This window comes from Teleopsis dalmanni, chromosome 1 (assembly GCF_002237135.1).
Source record: "Teleopsis dalmanni isolate 2A chromosome 1, ASM223713v2, whole genome shotgun sequence".
In the NCBI taxonomy this organism is placed as follows: Eukaryota; Metazoa; Arthropoda; class Insecta; order Diptera; family Diopsidae; genus Teleopsis; species Teleopsis dalmanni.
The window spans coordinates 125,340,526-125,345,311 of record NC_051846.1 but is presented as its reverse complement, the minus strand read 5'-3'; positions in this window follow the sequence as shown (position 1 = coordinate 125,345,311).

Below are 4,786 nucleotides of genomic sequence, written 5' to 3'. Positions count from 1 at the left end.
AATTTTATATATGTAAGAAAATTCAATTATAAAAAAAAAATATATATGAGAAGATAATTAATAATATTCAAAATTATGCGAAGATAATATGAAATAACAAATACAATTAGCATGTGCAATATTTTAAGACTATGTAAAATCAAATTCTTTTTAAAAAAAAAAAAACAAAAATATATACTTATAATTTTATATATGTAAGAAAATTCAATTATAAAAAAAAAATATATATGAGAAGATAATTAATAATATTCAAAATTATGCGAAGATAATATGAAATAACAAATACAATTAGCATGTGCAATATTTTAAGACTATGTAAAATCAAATTCTTTTAAAAAAAAAAAAAAAACAATATATACTTATAATTTTATATATGTAAGAAAATTCAATTATATAAAAAAAAAATATTTAGAAGATAATTAATAATATTCAAAATTATGCGAAGTAATATGAATAACAAATACATTAGCATGTGCATATTTTAAGACTATGTAAAATCAATTCTTTTTAAAAAAAAAAAACAAAAAAATTATTATACTTTATAATTTTATATATTGTAGAAATTCATTATTATTAAAAAAAAATATATAGAAGTTAATTAATAATATTCAAAATTATGCGAAGATAATATGAAATAACAAATACAATTAGCATGTGCAATATTTTAAGACTATGTAAAATCAAATTCTTTTTAAAAAAAAAAAAACAAAAATATATACTTATAATTTTATATATGTAAGAAAATTCAATTATAAAAAAAAAATATATATGAGAAGATAATTAATAATATTCAAAATTATGCGAAGATAATATGAAATAACAAATACAATTAGCATGTGCAATATTTTAAGACTATGTAAAATCAAATTCTTTTTAAAAAAAAAAAAACAAAAATATATACTTATAATTTTATATATGTAAGAAAATTCAATTATAAAAAAAAAATATATATGAGAAGATAATTAATAATATTCAAAATTATGCGAAGATAATATGAAATAACAAATACAATTAGCATGTGCAATATTTTAAGACTATGTAAAATCAAATTCTTTTAAAAAAAAAAAAACAAAAATATATACTTATAAATTTATATCTGTAAGAAAATACAATTATAAAAAATATAGTATTAAACAAAAAATAAGTAATTCATTATACATTACGCTAGATAAATACATGGAAATACATTGGAATTATATATGAAATAATTTAAATTGTAAAGTGAAATGTTTTATATGTAACGAATATTATTGTTATGATTTTGGAAATTCTATGTAAACTAAATTATATATGCTGTCGTTATGTTTTGCTATGTCACCAATGACAAGGAAGTCCTTTGAAGAGCGTCAACGCTCCTCTGCAAGGGGGAAGGGATGTTGTGGTTACATGCACGATAGGGTGTGGAAAAAACGGTTTGGCCGTTATTAAATAAATATGCAAGCATAGCCTTGGCACTAAGTCTCATATTACGATGCGGTAGCATAAGACTATGCAGAAGGCAACGATCCCGCAACGCGAGCGTGGAATGTGCTGACACTACAAAACGTGACCAGCAAACACGCTACTTTGGAAGCTAACTCAAAAGTACAGAAACTTTTGACTAGCAGTTGCTGTTTTGTCTCCATCGCGCAAGGAACGATCTAAACCGAAAACAATAGCGCGATCTGAACGTTCTAGTGTTCATATATATCACAGTCGGGCTGCACGGTTCTAAAGCATTTTTACCTTGCGATTTCAAGATAGAAAATGGTTAATTTAAGCAATAAAAGAAAGTGGAGTAAAGTTAATTCTATGAGTGATAGAAAACAGCCCTAACTTGAATCAAGTGATTCTAAATTGTTGAAACAAATATTGTCGAAAGCACAATTGCTAACACCAAAATATTTAAAACAACGAAAACGATTTGTGTTAATACAATCTGAATCAAATATTGTCAAAAGCACAATTGCTAATACCAAAATATTTAAAAACAACGAAAACGTTTTGTGTTAATACAATCTGAAACAAATATCGTCAAAAGCTCAATTGCTAACACCAAAATATTTAAAAGCAACGAAAACGTTTTGTGTTAATACAATCTGAATCAAATATTGTCAAAAGCACAATTGCTAATACCAAAATATTTAAAAGCAACGAAAACGATTTGTGTTAATACAATCTGAATCAAATATTGTCAAAAGCACAATTGCTAATACCAAAATATTTAAAAACAACGAAAACGTTTTGTGTTAATACAATCTGAAACAAATATCGTCAAAAGCTCAATTGCTAACACCAAAATATTTAAAAGCAACGAAAACGTTTTGTGTCAATACAATCTGAATCAAATATTGTCAAAAGCACAATTGCTAATACCAAAATATTTAAAAGCAACGAAAACGTTTTGTGTTAATACAATCTGAATCAAATATGGTCAAAAGCACAATTGCTAACACCAAAATATTTAAAAGCAACGAAAACGTTTTGTGTTAATACAATCTAAAACAAATATCGTTAAAGCACAATTGCGAACACTAAAATAATTAAAAGCAACGAGAATGTTGTGTTTCAGTCAATTTAAAACAAATATCGTACTCCAAAATTCGTTTTTCTTCAGCAGTTAATCAACATAAGGTTTATCTTCTTCCGCATTTTCCATTTTTCTTCGGTTTTCCTCCTTTTGAACTGACGTGATTCTTGGTCAAAACAACAACAACCTTCAAGTTTCCCGAACAAAACACTGTGTTACCACCAGCAATAACCCTAATCTTTAACAAAACTAACTCGGTTGTGATCATAATTGTTTCAAAGAAAGCAGCAGAGGCACAGCAGAAGTATAAGCAGAACAACACCAGTACACAACTTTAACGAAAGTAATCCCATCAACCACTAAGTTGGAAGTAACAACACCAGCAGCAACAGGTCGGCATCAGAAGATCCGGATCATAGCAAAGCGACGACAGCATTGAAGTAGGGATTAAATCTAATAAATATACAAGATCTGAACCCCAACTCCTCGTGTTTTTTTTGTAATATCAACACCGATAGGGACCACAACATGTACATACATATTTATATACATACATATAGTATGTGAATATAAATTTTTCTTATAATTGATTCATGTTTTTTATAAACATTTAGTATTTATTATTATTTATTTTTTATTTATAATTTAAGATTAAAATAAATATAATAATAATAAAAAAATTAAAATAAAACAAATAATATGTGTTTTAAATTAAATATGTACACATATATGTACATATTTATATTAACGATAGAATATGCCGTTATGTTTTTTTTTAGTTTTTCATTTATTGCATATCATAGCTTTGATTGCCTATGCGCATTGACAAACTTTTTTTTTACCCGCATTCTTTGCATTAAACTCCATACGATTTTTGCGAAGCTGAAAATGATGTGATGACATCATCACAAAAACAAAAACGTGTGTGCGAAAGTTTTGTGCGCCGCTGATAGTCATTTAAGGGTGGGTTTGTATGTTCATATATGGTTGTGCAAGATCGAATAACAAAATGATCCAAACATTTATTTCACCCACTGTCTGTGCTTTCTAAATAATATATACACTTAGCAGAAAAACTCTGCGTACAGAAAGTAAATTTTGTTTCAACATATAATAAATTACTAAATAAATAAATTTTTTAAGTTAATTTTATTTTTGATTAGTACTTTTATTTGTTATCTTCATTTTAAGGTAAAAATTATTTCTAACAGATTAGTAGAAAAATTATAATAATTAAAGATGTAACAAATCAGCGCTATCGGTGGCAGAAAAAGTCTGCGTACAAGAGTTTAAAAAGCGTCGAAATATATTATTTTTTAAAAGATTTTATATTTTCAGTAACTTGTTGGATAACCTTTCCTTTTTACGACCTTCATAAGTCGTTTTGGTAACGAATTGACCAGCTTCGCAATCTCATTACTGCTTCTTTTACCCCATTCCGCGTAGCTCACGTTCTTCGGCATTTCTTTGGAGGTTATATTGTATTTATGTACCCGACGCACCAGTAAATCCTATAAATGTTCTATAAGATTTAAATATGGCGATTATGATGACATTTTGATTTGCTTGGGCACATTTTAAAGCAACCAAAGCTTTACAACTTCTGCCGTGTGCTTCGGGTCGTTATCTTGTTGAAGTAAGTAATTGTTCTGTAACCCCAACTTCTTGGCACTGCTCTTTAAATTGCATTTTAAAACATTTAAATAATCATCTTTACTCATTATCGACTCAAAGAATTCCATTTTTCTCACTATATTACTCGCCATACACCCCCGCACTATTACTCCTCCACTACCGTGTTTTATTGTTGAATACAAATCTTCATTATTAAAGGCAGTATCCGGAATTCGCCATATAATCGTTCGACCTTTAATGCTAAAGAGACAAAATATGCTTTTGTCTGAAAAAATTATGCGTTTCCAAAATTCTGGAGACTTATTTAAATACTCCCTTGCGAATGCTAAACTCTTCATTCTAATAGCTTTGGAGATAAGCGGCTTGCTTCGTGCAAACCGGCCATGGTGCAAACCGGTCTGGTCAATATATTTCTATAACAGAAGTTTAGTTAGACGAAGATTATCTTTCACTGAAATAATAATGCTGCGGGTTTCTCTTGTTGACAGCTTGGATGGACGCCCAGCAGTTGTTCACTACTCTTTGGATAAAAGAATGTGACCGCTTAACGATTTGACCAATTTTGCGATACATTTTCCTTTTCTTCCATAGATCAATAATAATACTGCTCTCACTGTTAATAATTTCTTTTCCTTTATTTTT